This window comes from Equus quagga, chromosome 20 (assembly GCF_021613505.1).
Source record: "Equus quagga isolate Etosha38 chromosome 20, UCLA_HA_Equagga_1.0, whole genome shotgun sequence".
In the NCBI taxonomy this organism is placed as follows: domain Eukaryota; kingdom Metazoa; phylum Chordata; class Mammalia; order Perissodactyla; family Equidae; genus Equus; species Equus quagga.
The window spans coordinates 12,851,005-12,871,576 of NC_060286.1; the positions used below are offsets into that span (position 1 = coordinate 12,851,005).

General features: G+C 48.6%; 1 protein-coding gene across 18 annotated transcripts in view; it reads right to left on the minus strand.

Moving 5' to 3' along the window:
- TMEM229B (transmembrane protein 229B) overlaps positions 1-19,899 on the minus strand; it is a 35,164-nt gene extending 15,265 nt beyond the window's left edge. For 10 of the 18 annotated variants that reach the window (XM_046647283.1, XM_046647281.1, XM_046647279.1 and 7 more), the window contains exon 1: positions 4,093-4,277. The gene's annotated coding sequence lies outside the window, so the exon portion shown is untranslated. Of the gene's footprint in view, positions 1-4,092; positions 4,279-13,406; positions 13,464-19,442; positions 19,663-19,784 lie in introns of those variants that run through there. The other 8 variants (XM_046647277.1, XM_046647267.1, XM_046647282.1 and 5 more) reach the window with 6 other exon arrangements.
- Positions 19,900-20,572: the final 673 nt, after the last annotated feature.

Consider the following 20,572-nt stretch of genomic DNA (forward strand, 5'->3'; position numbering starts at 1 on the left):
CCTAATTTTTAGGGCACCCTCATAGAAGGGCTCTCTCCCACAAAGCATCACAAACATTGGTTTACAATGACCAGGGCTTTCTCTGCAGACCAGGAAAGAAAGGAGGGTGCTCGCTCTCCTTTCTCCCACCTCTAAGAGCCATCATCTAGACTGGTGGATGGGGTGGGTGCCTTGGGTCTGATAACACAGAAGACATATCACATGAGGAGGGCTGGGGCAGGAACAGAGTGTCCCAGGCATCGCAGGAGACACTGCAGGCTCCTACGTGGGCAAGGGGCCAGGCTCGGGTTCAGGTCAGAGAATAACAATGCCTATTCTGTTATTTCTACAATGTGCTGGCACTCTCAAAAGGCACATCCAGTTTTCATGCACATAGAATTCATTTCTCAAAGAGGTTTAACCAGCAGCTGCTGGCAGGAAATTCCCTCTGCATCATTCTCTCTCCTCCCCTACAACTATTTAGGGTAAGCTGGGCTTGCATGATTGAATCTCTGCCTCTCTGACTGGAACATAAAAACCAAATCTCCCCTCAACTCCCGCCCCCCACCCCCAGCAGTCTCCATGGCCCGGAACCTAAGACTGGAGCCAGGAAGCGGCAGGCGAAACACTATCCCTTTTTCTCTCCCTCTGTCCTCCTCCTTAGCACTCCTCAAATCTCCCCCACCCCAGATGCCCACAAAGGAAAGAGAAGATGCCCCAAAGACCCACTGGGGAACCCTCTGGCTACTCAAAGCGCCCCCTCCCCCCTGTTCTTCCCATGTGACCCAGAACAACTGTTTTTACTTGTCCTATAGTAAGACCAGCCCTGAACACAAGTGGATTTGGCAACTTCCCAAACCAAAGAGTGGCCAGCTCAGCTACAAATGAAACTGGAATTCCAAATCCCCCTAGGGGAAAGGCTGTGTCTGGTCAGCTCTCCCTGGGGAGCAAGGAGACCCAGCCCTGGGGCATAGGGGAAGTGGGCGGAGATAGGGGACAGACCCCCTACTCCACTTGGCCTTGTCCTTCCATTCTGCACCCCGCCACTCAGGGCTTGGAATCTGAGTTTCCCTGCCTGCAGGACATCTTGCCACCCTGTCTTCTGTCTCACCTGGAGGCTTCCCTGTCCTGTCACCCTCCTCTCTTCCCTGCCTCCTCCCCATCCAGCCCACTCTACCTTACCTGTCCCTCCCAGTGCCCCCCTCTGAAACAAACCCTGACCGGCTATCCCCTACGTTGGATGGTGGTCTCTGGCCCCATGCCCCTCTCCTTACCCTCCCATCCCACCTCCTGGCACTCGGTAGCTGCTGCTCGCTGCCTGAAAGGCTGGACAGCTGCTGGGCTCTCTAATTAGCTGCCTGGCGGCTGTCCCAGAGCCAGGCATGCGTTACAGTAAAGGGCTGCCTCCCCTCCCCTCCATCAATAATCCCCTATGCAGATCCCATCAGGCAGCAGCTGAGGGGCCCTTGAATCCTTGTCACGTGAGACCAGCAAGACGACTCCTGTCAGCCGGAAAGGGACAGACAGTGACCTCACAGCCTCACCGACAAACTGACCAGGCATTTCTTTATCTAGCTTCTCCCTATTACTGCCAGGTACTCAGGGTGTCCCACAGGTTATCCCCACACACGCCACGCCTTCAGAGCAATGGGGACCCTGCCCCTTGGTTGCCCCACCAGTGAGTCTTCCTGAGGACAAGCCTGGACACCCAGGGCCCAACTCTTCACAGCTTTCTACAGCCAAGCCACCCTAGAGAATTCTAAACAACCAGAAGCCCTACTCCAAGAAGTCCTGTGGAGGCCAGTTTGTTTACTCAGGGTATCGTATTCCAGCAGTCAACAAATATTTCTTGAGAAACCCGCTGAAGGCCAGGCATTGTAATAGGTGTGAACAAGGCAATGTTCCTGGCCCCTTGGAGCTCACAGGCTGGGAGGGAGACAAAAAATTAGTAAGCAAGCTAATGCCTACTGTAATTTCTGATTGGCCAAGAGGAGCCTGAAGGGCAGGTGCACGGGAGAAGAATGAGGAAAGAGAGTTGTTCTGGGGCAGCTCTGATGGTTGCTGTTTGCTTGACACCCGACCCAATCCAAACTGTCTCTTTCCTTTAAATAACAGCTCAGAAGAAAGGCTGGCATTCACCAGGCCGGGCACTGGTTGCAGCCAGGCACTTCCACCAAGAGCCTTAAGCCTGGCAGCCCCGGCCCCTCACTCAGCCTCTCACTGGACAGCTCCATCTACTGCGAAAGCACTGAGCCTTGCAACATGCTCAAAATATGGCTCCAAACAGCACTTAGGCAAGAGTAATTAAAGGGGATGTTATCTCAGTCACTCTCTCATTAGCTACGTAATTAGACTGCTGAAAATAATTAACATTCCTTTTGACAAAGGGAACAGAGGAGCCATTACACTTATTACGACAGCCTCAGCCCAGGCTGAGGAAGGCCGGGAGGAGAACTGCTCACCCCCCCCACCCCCGGTCCTACCCAGGACAGGATCAGCATCTGGGAACCCAGACCAGGTGGCTAGTCCTGCCCTGGGCCGGGCTCTCAGGTGAGATGACATACATGACAATGGATGCCCTGATGTTTGTATTACAGATACAGATCATAATAACACCTGTACATACTCAGGGAAAAAGAACCTGAAGAATGTGCACGACGTATCAAGATGGCAGGCCAAGGCGATATACCTGCCTCCACCAAGGCTCTAAAAAATGACAGAAAAGACATTTTCTAGGAAGAATAAATCCATTACAGCACCAGAAAACAAGAAGGAATTATCTGGGCTGCCTGAAGATGGAAGGCAAATGGGAATAAACTGATGGAGAAACCAGAACCCCAAAAAATAAAATCACAAAATAATTAAAAAAAAAATAACAGCTGACACTCATACAGCACGTATATATGCCAGACACTGCTCTAAGAACTTTGCCATATATCATCTCATTTAACTCTCATAAAAATCCTTTGAGATAGAGACCACCCTCATCCTCATTTTATAAATAAGACCCAGAGTTACAGAGCTTTTTCAAGGTCAGAGTGCTAGTAAATGCTGGGGCTAGGATTTGAACCCAGACAGTGTGGCTGAGGATTCTATGCTCAGTCACAGCAACAGCTCTGGGGTCTCCAAGTTTGGAGCCAGCAGTTGGGGGCCCAGGAGAGTCCCTGAGTGGTTGGTGATTGGATTTGGAGCAGCCAGGCAAGTGGGCCCCTGCCCCACCTCTCCACCCATGCTTGTGCCCTGGACATTGAGATAGGAGGGCAAGGGGACACCTGGACAGCTCCTGCAGTCCCCAGCAGGCACCTCTTACCCTCCCGTCCACAGCCACTGGCGGCCGGAGCACGGAGTTCGGGTTCATAGGGAGGTGACACGTAACAAAGACTCACCAAACATTTCACCAAAACCAAAACCACCAAATTTGAGAACAGAAGTTCCAGCTAGAAAACAGAATTAACAAAGTCAACAAAATGAAATGTTTTAAAAAGCATGATGAATATCCTCCGAGGGATAAGAGGGGCTACAGAATCCATGAACCAAAACAAAGCTGTTGCCAGAAGAATGTTAAAGATCTCAGAAACGAAGGAAACACACCTCGGTTAACCAGTTATCTCTGGATGAAAGAACAGAGTGACTTCATTAAAATCTTTCTTTACATATTTCTCTTTTTCCAAGCCTCCTATACTGAACACGTATTACTTTTAGATTGGAAAAGTTATTTTTTCAAATGCCTGGCACTGAGGTAGGTGCTCAGTAAGATTTGGTTGCAAAGTAGTTACTTTGTAAAACAAAAGAGGGTAGATCCTGCGGCCTGAACTGCTTGACCCCATCCAGGCTGGTCCCCAGTCGCACCATCCATGCTCCCATCGCCCGGTCTCTGTGCACACGCTTCCCCTCCTGGAACGCCTTTACCTCTCATCTCTGTTTACCCATATTTGCCTGTGCTTCAACTTCCAAAGATTACCCTGGATAACGAAAGGTCCCTGCCTCCTACCTAAGCTACTCCATCTCTTCTCCCCTAAACTCCTAAGGTCACCTGATTTTCCAGAGTCATGGGATAGCTTTGGTTAAGCTGTCCTGTGGGGTCAGAGTACTGACAACTTATCTGTCCTTTACCTTCCAGTGAGTCCGAGTCTTGTCTCCCCAGCTCTGTGGCAGGATCCTTAAAGACACCAAGAGGGCACTAGCCTTCTTTTTATACCCCACTGTGCCCAAATAAAGCTGAGAAGATTTTGCGAGAACATTCTTATACGTCAGTTGAGAGACTGACGAATGAGCTTCTGTTGCTGGCAGAAGAGGAAAGTTATTGTGGAAATGCCGGTATTCAACAGGGCTGGGCCCAGCACAGCAGGGCCCCTTCTACCTGGGTGAGGCCCTCAGAATTGGGCCACCTTGTTCCAGACAGCTTTGAACTCCTATCCCTTGTCTGGAATCCAGAAATACCTGCACACCCAGAAGGGAGGGGTGGTGAAGCTACAGGCAAAATGTTGATGAAGAGCAGGATGTTTATACGGTTTTAAAGTGTCTCCCCACAGATTGCTTATTAGTAGCGAGGGGAAACTAGTAAACTCACAGTGAGGAAGTTGGACAACACCTGACCTGAGTTAAGTTTGAGGGCTTGAATGCCTCAAACTTAACATCACACATAGGGGGCAGATGGGTATCAGTGCCTCTGGATGTAATACATCGAAAAGGTTGCAACATCACTCATGTATATTCCAGCTAGGAATATGTAACCAGAGTCAAAACATGAGGGAACATCAGATAAGTCCAATGGGAAGAACATTCTATTTTTCTAAAAGGGGGAAAAGGAGGCTATAATCTTGAAAAATGTCAATGTCATAAACAACAGAAAGGCTGAGGAACTGTTCTGACGAAAGGAGGCTAAAGAGACATGACAACTAGACTGAATCCTGTCCTGGACAGGAAAAAATGCTATAAAGGACATTACTGGGTCAATTGACAAAACTGGAATACAACCAGCAGATTAGATAAAGTATCGTATCAATGTTCAATTTACTGAAGGTTATATAAAACAATATCCTTGTTCTTAGGAAATCCCCACCGAAATATTTAGAGATAAAGGCCATGGTGTAGGGAACTTACTCATAAACAGTTCAGGAAAAAACTGAGAGAGAGAGAACATAAATGATAAAGCAAATGAAGCAAAATGTTAAAAATAGAGAATCTGGATAAAGAGTATAGGGGTGTTTTGTGATTCTGGTAACTTTTCTGTAAGTTTGAAATTACTTCCAAATAAAAAGTTGGGAGGAAAGAAAACAACAAAGGGGCCCCTTTCATTAGTCGGGGAATGAGGTAGGGGTGGAGCAGATATGGAGGTCAATCCGGGTGGGACATCGGTCGTCACATGTCTGCACTGGGCACAAAAATTCCAGCTCTGACAAATGTCCCTCATGGACACAGTTCCTCTCCCAATTTGGCCCTTCTCTTTTCTTACTCCTCCATCGATTTACTCCTTCCCCTCCCCCAGATCAGCAATCTTCTAGGAGGCCTCCATATTAATACCAGAGAGACAGGATTATTAACCTTTTGGGTCTATTCTTAAAGGTAATTAATATTTTCTGGAGATGTTTTGACACCTGTTTTGTCCTCAAGCCCATAATAATGAGTCAGATTGTATTTGTTAAGCCACTGCCTTCTGGGTGTAACATGGTATTTCATTTCCCCAGAAAGATTTGTAGCTAGTCTTACTCATACTGCCTGACTTTAGGCCTTCTGAGATCTCAGGCAGGCTTTCTAGGGTAGGTGCCCCCTTTCCCACACCCCACCACCGTCGCCACCACCTAATTCCAAAGTAATCCCTCGCCTACATGCACACACACCCCCAGGCACAGCCTCCCTCCCCGGGTTCACTGTCTGTCACGGCTGGATGTGGTCACTTTAAATACCTCACAGCCGGACAGGTGATAGTCTCTTTAAGCAGCCTCATTGTGGGGTAAAGAGAATTGAGCAAACCATCATATTATACAAACTCATTTATTTATTAATTCAGAAATCCTTATATGCATCTTTTACGTGCAGACTATGCATCGCTAGGTAGGCTGGAGTATGAATGCTGGAGCAAAACAGTGGGGCTGGTTGTTTTTAAAACATTGGAAATAGAAAATCTTGGAGATTCTACTGTAACATCAAATACCAGACAGTTACTACTAATAATAATTTACATTCTGACAATGCTTTTTACTTCAGTGAGCCCTTTCAAGTTCATCTCATTATACATGCATTCACTCACATGTTCATTAAACAATTCCTCAGGGTCTATGTTGTGACGCGAGGACACACAAAGACCACAGAGGCAAAGACCCAAGCCCGGCTCACAGGAGGCTGACATTCTCAGTGGTCCTGGACTGCCCAGTTGGTCTGCGAGACACTTGCTTACGGTACTGCCCACAATGGAGCGCCAAAAGAAATTATTTTAAGGAAGAGAAAATGAGAAAGAATCAAAAAGAAGATATTGTGGCTTCAGCACACAAATTTTGTTCTTTCTGAAACCACGGTTTTCTCTTATAACTTAGCATTACATTAATTTATTTTTACTTACTTATGGGACCTTAAACAGGTCCCTGCTGAGGGTCTCTAAAGGTTTAATCCAGCCCAAACAGTAAGTTGGGTTGCAATCCTAGATGCCGATAAGGGTCAAGTAGGCAACTCAAATTAGCGAAGACTCGAAACCTATTAAGAAAGCAGGACAGACAGCACTGGGTGAGGGATTTATTGGGAATGAGGGGGAGAGAGGGGGGAGTCGAGGACGACACTCAGTCTTCTGACTTGGGTAATGGCCGTGTCATTCCCTGAGAGAAGATACAGGAACAGGCATGCTCAGTGACCCAGGATGAGCTACATGTCAGATGCTCTAAGTATGAGATGCCCGTGGGACTCTAGGCTGGAGGCAGGTCTGAGACCCCAGCTGGAGGGAGCAGCGCAGAGGAGGAGCATGCTGGGGAGAAGGTGGGAGGGGCGAGGCGCTGTGAACGGGGCCTGAGGAAGGACCAGGGTTCAGGGAATTGGGGGCAGAAGGCTTTGGGGGCTGTGGTCAACTGCAGAGACAAGTCAGACAGGGACTGAAGAGACTTAGCAGCACAGAGGTCACTGGGGGCCATTTGTGAAGGAGGAGTGACTGCAAAGGGAGGTGACTGAGACAGTGTGTACGGATAACTCTTGTGAGAAATTTGTTTGTGAAGGAAGAGAGAGAAAAGCTGCTGGAGAAGTAGAGATGAGGGGGGTGTCCTTCCTCCCTCCCTATCTCTCTTCTTTCTTTCCCACATAAGAGAGACCTAAGGATGTTTAAAGGCTAAGAAAAAACCACAGTGAGGGAGAGCTGATGGATGGGATATACGATGTGGGGCACACTCGGATGCTCTGGCCTGTCCTGAAGTCATGGAGGAGAGCACAGTGAGCCACAATCCCATAGACCAGCAGGACGAGTGTGTCATTACAACCCCCTTACAGACAGGAGACGCAGGCATCTGGAGTTAAGGTCACACAAATATGGAGGTACGATAGCGCAGACCTAGAACACAGGTCTCCCAGTTCCTGGCATTGGTCTTTCTAGACCAGCGGTCTCAACGGGGCCACCCCTGGGAGGAGGGAACCTTCTGTCAGCACCACGGTGGGTGGGGAGTGCTACAGGTACATGGAGGTGGAGACCTAGGAATCCTGGGTGCCCTGCAATTTCCACCATGGCCCGCAAAAGAACTCTCCCACGTGACTTTGCAATGTCCCACTGGACATTCACAGAGGTGAAAAGCCTGTTTATATTTATCTGCGTCTAGAACCAACCTCCTTTTCTGAAACAAACACAGAAGAATTTCGTATGGTTTTAACATATACTAAATTGTCCAGGAACACCATTAGAGTGCACATCACGGGGGATACTATACTTGATATTCTTTAACTTCACCAAGAGTGACTCGCCAACTGGGAAAATCACATCGACCTCAGCAACACGTCTTGTGGTATTCGAGTCACCCATACACACACCTGTATCTTGTGGGTATTTGTAGCTGTTACATTCTCGGTGATTCTATGTACAGGTTCAAGCATCTGACTCCTCCTTCTGTCTTCCATGTAGGTGTGCCCAAGCAATTACATATTCGAATGCATGATATTGTATTATAACTAACTGTTCATTTATTTCTCTTTTATATTACAGTTTAGGCATTATATTGATTTTTAAAAAACTTTCGGAGAGAGGTAAGTCATATTATCCATGAATTTTATTCAGGGTAATTAGGAGGCATTACAAATATATGCTAAATAAAAAGAGGGCACCATTCCAGATCATGTGTCCCTAGAAGCAAGGGAAACTGCAGTGTGGACAGGAATGAAGGAGTGAGCAGAATCAGGTGACTTCAAACCATCAACCCCACAGAGTAAATTCAATGGTCATTACAAATACGGACATGAAGCTCCCGAATGATGAGTGCACGGACAATGTGGTCAATCTATGGAGCTTAAGAAAACTATTCAATTTGGTACCTTTGGGAAATTTCATTTCCATGATTAGTTTAACTTATACTATATCTCGGCACTTTCCAGCATAATGACAATAGGTAGAAGACCACAAGTCATCTGTAGGGACCAGGGAAATAATAAATGGTTCAATGTCTGGAGGCAAAGATGTGTTTAGATGAAGTCAAAGAAATAGGTGCCAGGCTTGTCTGGGGAATATCTTCCTTAATGGATGAGAAGATGAGAAAACAGTATGTAAGAGGATGCTTAAGGATATTTATGGAAAATGCTATATCGTGAGGATCATGGACAGGACTAGGGATAGAGAAATGATCTCAGAGGACCTCCAATAGGTTTAAAAGGCAGGCCAGGATACTTAGGGCTCAGATTCTGAGATGGTTATTTAATGGTGATGGTGGGTGGGGGAGGCGGCCTAAATTCCCCTAGGCACGCCCATCACTGCCAAACAATGACAAAGGGCAAAAAAGCAAAAAAAGATGTGTCCTTCAATCAAGAAGGGGGATACCTAACTGACTCCTGTGTCCTTTCCAGCTTGAGGACACTGGGACCTGGGGAGAAAGGAAGGGAGCAGCCTGCCAGCTTGGAATGCTAAAGGGAGGACCAGAAACAGGTTCTGAGCCTGACTCCTCCACTAACATTTGCAACTCTTATCACCTCTCCTCTCAGTTTCCTCAACAAAGCATGAATAAAACACAATAGAACACTTTAGGTTCCATCACTGTACATTTTTCTATTGTTTTCATGTTTTTCCAAGAGCATTTGTATATTTTAAAAACTTTTTAAACATCCAGTCAGAGTAGCTGTAGGGATTAATAAGCACACTGACTCTCAAATAAGTAGCTGTGTCACGTCCTAGATGGAAGTAGGGAACCAGATTTACATGGGCTCTGAGGAAACATCAGATGTAGGAAGTGCATGCAAGATCCGGTTGACAAATCTCTTTGGGGAGCTGACTCAGTCTAGTGGCCAAGAGGGCCCCACTCGTGTTAACCCGAAACGCACCCAGCAGGTACCTCCCACCGAGGGACATACCAGTGGGAAGAGGAGAAGCCTTCTTGGTTTCGGAGTCATGGGCCGGGACTTGGGTGAGGCAAGAGAGGCATGTGCCTCAGGCAAAAAGTTTACGGAGGTGCCAAAAAAATTTAGTAATCAAGATAAATGGTATCATAATGCAATATTTAAAAAAATCAAATTGGTACACTATGGTGCCAACAAGGCAGGGTCATGGGAGGTTCTGTGATGCTGGGAGAGTCCCACATAACAAAGATCTATCCCACCCCAACGCCAATAGCATCTCTGTGGAGAAATACCACACGGCACCATGGTTTCTTACCCAAAACCCCGGGAAATCAGAATTTTTCAGATCTTTAAAAAGGTAATGTAGAGCACATCCTGTAGATTACATAATCCCCACAGCAGGGTCTGGAGCATACCCCCATTCAGACACATTAACACTTTTGTGGCCAGATTTATGAATAATCACACTCAGAGTAGATAGCTGACCAATGGCCTCATATTAGTCCAGGTCAGGTTTTACCAAAAGCTTTCCATTTTAGAATGTTTTGGATTTTGAAACTAGATAAAGGAGTATGGGTCTTAATAGCATTACATTAAGTTTCCTACAGAAAAAAGGCAGCAGATTAGACCCAAAGCTTTTGTTATAAATTTATGCTGAAAAGAGAATCATAAAGTCCTCACTTTATGGTGATCACCCAGAAGAAGGCGATTTCTACAAGTCAGTGAAGCCCAGAGCAGATTTACAGCAGCATTTCCCACCAGCCAACAGACTAATATTTTTAAACACCTTCTGTGTGTAAAATCTTGTGCAGTATCCTGGGATGGACTAAGACATACAAGACAGAGTTTCAGTCCTCAAGAGCTTAAAAGTTAGCGGGGACAAGAAGGTAAACATCAACCATAGAACACTGAAAAATGAAGGAGGCTAACCCACACCCACACTTTTAAAATTATGAAACCAAAGTTCAGAGAGGTTGAAGGCCTTGTATAACTTAGCAAAAGTTGTTTAGTGGCATGGAGAGATCAGGACGCGGGTCTGCTAGCCGCCCTTCACTGCTCTTTGCATAGAAGCACATAATAACTGCCCATTCGGTGATGAAATTACAAGAGGAGCGAAAGATCCTGAACCAGCATGAAGCGGTTTTGGTCAAATACACCTTTGTGGCAAAGAAGGGCTCTGACGTTTAAAAGGACTGCAACTTGCGGAGGCAGCACAGCAGATGAGGGCCCTCTGGCCAGGGAAATAATGAGGCACCGGAGGGGTTGGGCTCGGCAGTTTAGCGGGGCAGGTGGATTAGGCTCCAGTAAAGGGCACAGGAGTTTTTGGAAAGGCAGGTAAAGGCATTGCATGGAGGGCTTGAATGCCAGAGTGAAGACTTTACTGTTAGGGCCTAAGGCAACATTCCCCAAGCATTTGCATTCTGCCCACATGACTTGTCACGGCTGCCCACCACCCTTGTAGGAAGAGACAGAGCGTAGTGGTTGAAAAGAGCACACTCTGGGGTCAGATTCTTTCCTTTTGAATCCATGCTCTGATGCCAACTGTGTGACCTTGGACAAGCTGCTCAAGCTCTCTTGGCTTCAGTTTATTCATTTGTAAAATAGAGATAATGCAAGGACCTCTCTCATGAGGATTAAACAAAAGAGAGTACCTGGCATTATAAGTACTCGATAAATGTTAGTTGTTGTTAACCTTTTTATTTAAGTTAAACTTTTAGTCAAATACATAGTATAGCCTTCTCCTAAGCAATAATATTCATGAAATTGTTAAGTCTCTTGTGACAGTTATGGTTTTGGTGACACACATATAATAAGAGGTTAAATCAAAAGTCTTAACTAAGGCACTGAGTACAGCAGGTCTGACGCTCCCAAGCTGGTGAGATGGCCTTCCACAGGACCACTCAGGAAACTTGATGTCTGACCCTGGGAGGACTGGGTGGACCAGCATCTGACCACCTGAGATGCCCAAAGCATGAGACACAGTCTGGCCATCTGCTATCAGGGGAGCCAAGAGAGATGGCAGAGCTGGGGGCTCAGCTTGCATTCCTAAATTCATCCTCCAAAGGATGTGTGATTGTCTCCTTGTGCTAACGTGGGCCACATGTGAGAAAGGCTGGCATGAGATCAGAGCAGATCTTGTCCAAGAAAGCCACTTGGACAGACTGAAGGAGCTTGGCTGAAAGAGGCTGGAAGTGAATAGCTGGATTTTAGAGGATAATTTGCTCTTTTCAAGACAATTGGAAGTGAATGATCCCAGCAATAGGTGGGAGAGGAATCTCTGAGAAACCATGAACATGGCCACAAGAGAGAGAATGGTATTAAATACCTGCCAGGCCCAGGAAGCTGGAAGCCGGCAGACAACAGCACCGGGCAAGTGAGCCCTTCCTGTCCCTCCCAGCCCAGTGGCAAAAGACTGAAGGAATTAAGTACTGAACAGACTACGCTTGTGACTTAAAGTGACCACTGGACCTTCTACTGCCTAAGAATAACCAGAAAAGTTATGGGGCCTGACTTCCCTTTGTCACAGGGCAGGGGAAGAACCAATCCCACTGAAGAAACTGAAGGGACAGTGGGAGACAAAATTAACTCTCTTTAGGAGAACATTCCAATGAGTCATGTTTCTTTACACTCATTAGAAACATAGCTATTAAAATGAAATGTTTGTCCCTGTACCAACTAAAACCATCTCTCTATTCCCCATGGTATGGTAACCACCATTAGAAATAACTGATATAGGACAATAAGGAACCAAGGAAAAAGCAAGCACAGAAAGACTGGTTTGGTGGGTTTAGTGGGAACTCATTTGCTCCTCATCCTTGAAGATGATGAAATGAAAAGAGAAGATTTACCAATGGATGGCAGAATCCAAAGGTCCTTGGACAAATGGTTCTACTCAAAGGGAAATCCAGGACCAGCCTGGTGGCCTAGTGGTTAAATTCAGCGTGCTCCACTTTGGCAGCCTGGGTTCAATTCCTGGGCGTGGACCTACACCTCTCATCTGTCAGTGGCCATGCTGTGGCAGCTGCTCACATACAAAAAGAGGAAGATTGGCAAAGGATGTTAGCTTAGGCAAATCTTCCTCAGCAAAAATAACCCCCCAAAAAACAAAAGAACAACAAAGGGAAATCCAGATGGCCCAATTCCACAAGCAGAAAAGCTGGGCTCCCTGAGTTCCCAGGCTGAGCTTAGGTATGATCCTGCTCTTTCAGGTGCAACTAGGCAGCAGAGAGGAGGCATGTTCTCCTCTCTGTAACACGGAGTCACTTGGAAAGCATCAGCCAAGTCCCCAGGTCCTGGAGCCCTGGGGGGATTCTGGGCTGAACCAGGTCCTGGAGACTGCCAAATCTAAGCGCAGAATGTAAAACATACACCAATGCACAGTTTCGCTGCTGCCTTCACTTGGGGACAGTCAGAGGATGAGGTGAGTGTGAGGTTGAAGTTCTAAGTCAAGATACAAGGATGTTCCCAATGATTTAGGAGATGGTGAGTACAAGGTTGAACAGACACCGCCTCTCTGTAGCCCCGTTTAAACAGTCAAAGGAGGAACGACCTGACCCAGTCCCCCTTCACAAGGAGGAACTTACTCCAGCTCCGACTTTGTCCCTTAGCTTTTTTCTCCTTCAACCCCACCTCTGCTCTCCCAGCTCTGACTTCTTACAATTCCAGATCAGCTGAGTTATTCCCTGGGAAAGGACCAAGTTATCCAGATCCTACTGGATCATCCCACATTATTACTGGAAGAGATGTTAGAGAAGCTCTCTTCCAACATTCTTATTTTAGAGATAAGGAAACTAAAGGACAAAGGACTCATGTCACGTTCCCAGAGTCACTGAGCTGAGATGAGAACCCAAGTACCCTCACCTCTAGCACAATGCTCCATTTTACACCATCACGCTAACTTTCCAAGGGGGTCCACTCACCTCCCCCAGGCCACCACTTGAACATTCATTCTTCTTCCACAAACACCTCAAAGTGGTAGAAAACCTCAGAGTTAACTTGCCTGGAACAAACAAGGATGAAAGAGAGGAGAATCACCTCAATGAAATAGCTGGTCACATTTGAATGGAGTAATCAGTGGCCACAAATACTTTCTCAGAAGAACAGGATAGTCCAATGCTTGCTGTACTTTGCAGAGTGTACCTGGGCCCCAGAGTCATAATCAGGTCTCCACAGCTGGACGATAATGATGGGTAGGGGAAGGCCCAGAAACTAGGTTGGAGGATGAGGACTGGAGTCAAGAATCTGCAAAGATAAGCTACTATGACTAACGGCAGCAGGGTGACAAAAAGAAATAGGCTGCCCAGATAGCCTGTTAAGTGAGAGAAAAATTTTGGCATCAAAATGAAATGGGGTTTATAAGATACATTCCTACGCCAAGCATAAGTCTGTTTCCCTTATAGTAACTCTCAGGCCATCTGGCCTACTTCCCCAATGCAGGATACCGACCTCTCTCTTCTTCCTGAACATTCGTCAGGATGTTGTTTTTCAAATAAGCATCTGGGCTTCCTTCTCCTTTTAACTAGCTGTGTTTAATTAACATCAGCTCTCCTTCTTATAGCTTAACTCACACTACCTCCACTTTACCTTCTCCCCAACATTTATTCCATCATGTGATCCAAGGCTATAGGACACAAAGGAAACATACAGATCTCAGTTCAAATCCTAATTCGAACACTTGCTAGCTGTGTGACATGTACGATCACTTTATCTTTCAGAGCCTCAGTGTTTCCAGCTGTAAAATGGGGATAATTAATAGTAGCTATCTCTGGGCCAGCCCCGTGGCCGAGTGGTTAAGTTGGCATTTCCTACTTTGGCAGCCTGGTGTCCACTGGTTTGGATCCTGGGTATGGACGTTCATATCGCTAATCAAGGCATGCTGTGGCAGCATCCCACATAGCAGAAGTAGAATGACTTACAACTAGGATATACAATTATGTACTGGGGCTTTGGGGAGAAAAAAAAAAAGAGGAAGATTGGCAACAGATATTAGCTCAAGGCCAATCTTCCTCACCAAAAAAAGAGCATATCTTAAAAAAAAATAGTAGTTATCTCATTGCTGTGAGAGAAGGATAACATATAGCAAGTGCTTAGCCCAACGCCTGGGATATAGTAAGTATTCAATAAATAGTAGTTGTCATTGTTATTATTGCTATGATCACTGAACCCAGCTGAAGCTCCATTTGTGGAAGTAAGTCTCAGAGGGCTGAAATGGGCTGTCCAAAGTCACACAAGTGAGTCAGGGAGGGATCCCAGATTTCCTGATTCTAGAGGTCTTTGCCAACCATCAGCTCCTACACAAACGACAGCATTGCCCAATGACCTAGAAATCTGGGTATCTGATCTCATCCAAGTATCACAGCTGATGATTTAATAAGCACTCACCATGTGCTAGAAACTGTGCAGGCTATATGAAAGCTTTAAGGAATCTACAGATCAGTGTACGAAGGTCATCTCCTTATTTACAGCAGGCAAAAACACAATTACCAAACAAAAATCTGGAGCCGCGGCTTGTTTTGCCCAGTGGTGACAATATTTCTTGCCCATATTTATTTTAAGAAGGTAGATGAAAGTAAGACCAATGCCCTGGCTGCCTTATTCTTGGCTTTGGAAAAGCTTTTTTGATTGGGAATGAGAGGGAGGGGGATCCTAGGGACTAGGGACTGAAATAGGGTCTGGCCAAGGACAGCTATGAAAAAGAAGATTGGGGTTGGCAGGGGGCTACAAACAGGTCCCCACCATTCCTCCAAAGAACACAGTTATTGTCTACAAGGTGGGCTTCTTGCTCCAAGGGCTGTCCCTTCACTGACTGTGCAAGCAAAGAAACCATGGAGCGCCAAGAAGCACACTTTATCTGGAAGCATGAATCACCCCTCAGAAGTCCAGAAAAGAATCCGCTCTTTGTAGCCCTTCACTCTCCTTCTTGGCGGGCATCCCTAGCTCCTCTGGGCTGGTATCAAGGCCTTACAGAAACTCAGGGTAAGTGATCTTTCTGATGGAAATGGACCATTCCAGAAACTCATGTGATGGGGTGCCTCTTAAAAACTGAAAGGAAACAATGAATGAATGAACCAGCTCGAAGGCATTCGTCATTCAAATCCAGCTGCAGAAGCAGTCATAAATGGCTAACCCAGTGCATTCTGAACACAGAGCTTCTGAAGTAGAGAGGATTGGTGGAAAGTGCACTCTCTGATTAGGCCCCCTTATCGATTCAATCTCCCCACATTAAGTTAGGATTTGATAATGCAAGTCTTATTTTTTTAACTGCCATGCTTCTAGAGGATAGAGCAGCAGGAAGGAACAATGTGAGGACCCAACTCCTGCCCATGTAGACTGCTCTAATTTCAAGAATGCTGTCCCTCCTATGACACCAGCCACAACGGGAGCCAAGACCACAGCAAACTCCCTGTTGGGGAGCCAGCAGAGTAAAGGATGATGGGGAGCCTGATGTTCAGCAACAGGAATTGGCAATGACTTTGGTTACTCCTCAAACTGCCAAACTGGATTGTGACCAACCCCAAAGGAAGAAGCACCAACATCAGGGGAGGGTGGAAAGTTACCTTTCAGAACCATCCTTTGAAGGAGTAGGGGGCCAATATCACTCTGTGACCTCAACTCCACTAAATTTACACATAGGGGAACTAATGTTAAAATGAATGTGGAGGACGGCCTAAGGGCAGAGGAGACCGGGAGTCCACACCTGCAGGATGGATGTGAGCAAAGGTAAGGGAGAAAAAATTTCGTTTTTACCGGGGGATGTGACAGATTACATATTCAGCCTCAGTTCTATCTACGGATGTGAGTTGCAGGGGAAAACCCATTTCCTTTTCCTTGGATCACAGCAGCAGAGAGCATCTCACAGCTCAAAGTCTGAGGCAAATGTACCTCTGTAACCCAACACAGGGGTACCTAAATTCTATTAGCGCATCTTTGTCTTGTAACAAAATAGTATAACCTATGGGTCTCCTCCCACACTAAGTCTAAACATTCTTAAATCCTAGGAAAGGAAAACTTCCCCAACTCAGACATCCACATTCCCCACAGCCAGTGTGCTAACTCTCAAAAGGAGAGTCTCCCTCAAGGGAAACCATAATCCAAAGTGCTGCCTCTTTGCCCTTCTCCAGAAATCAGCTTACACCGTACTTTCCAAATCAAAGCCTCTGATTTCTGGGACGTGGTGGTGGAGTAAGCAGACGACCTGACCAGAAAGGCTGAATTTCTTCCTGTTCAGAACATCAGAAATCCTTCCGACGTTCCCTCCTTAGCCAGGTGTTGCCACAAAGGGAGCTGAGAGTTTGCCAAGTCAGAAATTATCCACACCTTAAAAGGAATGTTCCTGAAATAAAAGAAATAAAATAAAACCCAAACCACTTTGTCTGTAAATTGGAGGCGGGCGGGGGGAGGCGCAGGAGGAGGAAAGGAAAGGGACACAAATTTGAAAACAGCCAGGCTGTGCGAGGGTTAGATTTCCCTTCCCTCAAGGAGAGCCAGATCTGATACGGCCGCTGCTAAGACCAACCGGCTTCACTTTACTGCCTTCACCCCAGTCTCAACTTCTAACATCAGAGTCCCTAGCATCATCAGAGACCCTCTTCAGAGCTCGGAGGGTGACCGTCACTGAGGCCAGGGCTGGACACCGTCTACCAGGAAGAATCCTTGTAGGAAGGAACTCTAAGACATCCCGAGAGCAGAGGCAGACAGAGGAACACTTGCTGCCTATGTGCTGCAGCAAGTGCCTTTCTGGTTAAAAACTGCACTGTTAAAACCGACACCGAGCATTCCCTATCACAAAAGCTGTAATTTAGTCCTTTCCTGCCAAATGACACCATTCCCTTTAAAAACAATATGTAAATCTGATACAGGTGAAATAAACACAGTATAAAGCTCCCTAACTCATTTAATATCTTTCACTCACGGACCAACGTGCTTAAATCACTTTACAAATGTAAAATTCATGCCTCAGCACTTTAAAAGAGGGAGTTGAGAGAGTATCATTCTCCCTGCTTAGAGTCAGTACATTTGAGGAACAATCCACGGAAAAGCCCCTTCTCTCACCATTGGGGGTGGGGAGATCAGGTCTCCATATCATTATTCTCCGCTCTGAATAAATGGCTTGGGATAAAGCCAGTGAGGGGCTCAGGGATAATCAACCCTGCCATTCAGAGGGGAAAGGTTCCTGGAAGTGGGGCTGTTGGTGCTCTCTCGTCTGGCACCTGCATCTGACTTCAGCCACAAGTTCCAGGGCCACAGACCTACAGCTCAGGGGACTTCAATTTCTCCTGCTGCCCCTCCCGGGTCCTCAAACCTCCCTCACTCCTGTAACTTTAAGTGACCAAAGTCAACATTAAATCAGGTTGTCATTTCCCTCTAAGTACCAGATAAATAAGTTGGTCCAGCCCCTGTTGTCTCCCCAGTTACCCATTGCTGTGCCCAAATACAAAGCCCTGGGGAGGGGGCCAACTCTTAGCTCATCTCACCCTCCACGGCTCTAGAGCGAGGAGGTAACCTGGCAGGCCCACCTCTGGCCCAACCACTTGTATCATTAACTCATACACAGGAGCAGGCAGGAGAGTCACCTAGCAGACCAGCGCTTACCCCCCCACAAGTGCCTTCCGTCTCCACAGGCAAGCAGACATAGCTCTGCCTTGCAACCAGGGGAAAAACCCAACTCTCAAATGGCTGTCCTTTCTAAGAGGAAGAGAGGCAAGGGGCAGTCCTCCTACAGGACAGAAGCCAGTAGTCACATGCAAGCTGGCTTGGAGCTGGAGGCACCTCATTCCTGGAGACACAAAGTCGGGGACCTGGGACCTGGAACCTGGCCCATTTGTTTTCTAGAGAGAAAGACACCGTACCACCCTGAGAGCAGGCCATTCAGCCCTCCCCTTGACTCTTCTTCCTGGTTACAGCAAAGACAGAAACCCAGACCTCCTGATGACCCAAGTCTGAAGGCCAGAGTAACAGCTCATTTTTTACTAGGTGCTGAGAACACGAGAGAATTGCTGAGCAGAGCCCCCAAGGTTACACTGGCAGACAGCTCCCCGGGGTCCTCCTCTTCTCCTCCTGGGAGGGCTTGAAGTGGCATCAGAACAACCTCCTGCCACCCTAAGCTCTGTACCTGAGGCAACCAAACATACCCCCAAGGATCCTGGAGAAAGACAGTCCCTGGAAGGAAGGGAAGGGATCAGTTTCTGACCAGGCATAGAAAGAGAGAAAGGAAGATACCTGGCAGAGAGGCCAATGTCTCTCTGCCCTTGCCGTGAACCGAGCTGTAACGGTCCCCATCCCAGCCCTGCCTCTCCCACCAAGCACCGGAGATCAGGGAGGGCAGATGGCGAGCTGGCAGCCAGGGGGCTGGGCTCGGGCCCAGATCCCGGACCCGGGGAGGGGAGGACCTTTAGGTGTGCAGTCCACCAGCCCCTAGGTTTTCCATGCACCCTGGAGAGAAGGCGGAGGGTCATCTTCACGGTTTCCTCTCCTTAGGAAAGTCCTCAACCTCAAACTCAGGAGGGTCCGCGGTTCTCACTCCCAAGCCCGGACTCCCTAGCTTCCACTCAGACTGGCGCCCCGCTCTGCCCTCCCGAGGGGGTGTCAACCTTCCGCTGCCGGAGATGCCCGGCTGGCCCCTTTCCCTCGCATCTCTCCGAAGCCCCTTTGTTTCAGGCGGGGAAAGTTGCCAACGTGCACCCCTTCCCCAACACGCCCCCCTGTGTGCCCATCCCCCCGTAGGGAATCCAAGCCGGGGCGCACCATCTAATCTTCGGCTCGCTCTCGAGCCGGGGCAGCCGCTTTGAAACCGAAAGCAAAGAGGAAGCGGGATCCGGCAGCACCCCCGGCCCGGTCGCCCGGTCTTCCCCATCACCGCACCATCGCCCGCGACCCCGCGCTCGGCGCTGCCCGCCCCGCGCGGCCACCTCTCCGGGTGGCGGAAAGGCCTCTCTGCGGGTATCGGGGGCACCTACCGGTGCGGGCCGGAGCCGCGAGCAGGAGCGGGGCGGGGCAGGGCCGGCCGCCCGCCGGGTGCAGGTGCGGCCAGGAGCGCCGTCTCCCCGGCTTGCTCCCGCTCCTCCTCCGGCGCGGGGACTCAGGGTGCTCTCCTGCGCCGCCTGCTCCCCGCCCCCACGCCCGGCGTCCGGGCTCCCCCCGCGCCGAGTTGCCGGCCGTGCCTCCCCCACACCGCCCGCCCTCCGGCGCCGCGCCTGGGCCCGCATTCGCCCGCTACGGCGGCGAGGGGGCCAGGGGCTGCAGCCGCCGCTGCCCGGCCGATCCGAGCCCCCGGTGGCGGCGGCGGCGGCGGCACTCACCCATAGTACGGATGCGGTGCAAACTGCACATGCTCGCGTCTGACAGGCGCTCTGCCTCCGGCCCGGCTTAACTCCTTGCTCACCTCTCGCGGGCTCACCCGCCGGGTCCGATGCCCCGCCGACCCCGCCGCCTCCTGCCGCCTCCCGCAGCCGGCAGTCGGCCGAGTCCTGGGCGCCTGGGAGCGCGCCCTCGGCCCGGGCCGCGGCGCAGGTGGCTGCAGTGCAGAGCTCCTGGGCCCTCCCGGCCCCCGCCACCCCGCCTGCATTTGAGATGTCTACAAGAGCACGGAGGAGAGGACTGGCCGGGGCCACTCACCTCGCAGCTTGCAGGAGTTGTGGGGACTGCGCATACAACATCTGCCGTGGGTATCTTGCAGGTCCTGGCTACCTGAGGGCCACGCTCCACATGGTGTTGCAGACCCACTGTGTGCCAGCATTATGTTCCGTGCAGTCCATTCATTGAAACAGTCCTGCAAGGTCATTTTTATTATCCCCATTTTCAAAATGGAGAAACTGAGGCCTACGGAAGTTAAGGAATTTGCCTAAGGCAAGGTCTGAACCTCCAAGGCCCACAATTTGGTTTCTACTGCAAAGATTAAACAGAAATTTCCTTTCTGAAGTCAATCTAGATTCTTCTATTGGAAGATGGAAAAGCCTGGAGATTCTAGAACATGGAATATGGGAAATTGGTGACAGAGGGCCCCTGACTTGAGTTAGGCCCCTCAGACAGGTCCTGGGTCCTGCAGAAAGGCCGAGCAGGGAGTGGGAATGTAATCCAGCCCCTACCT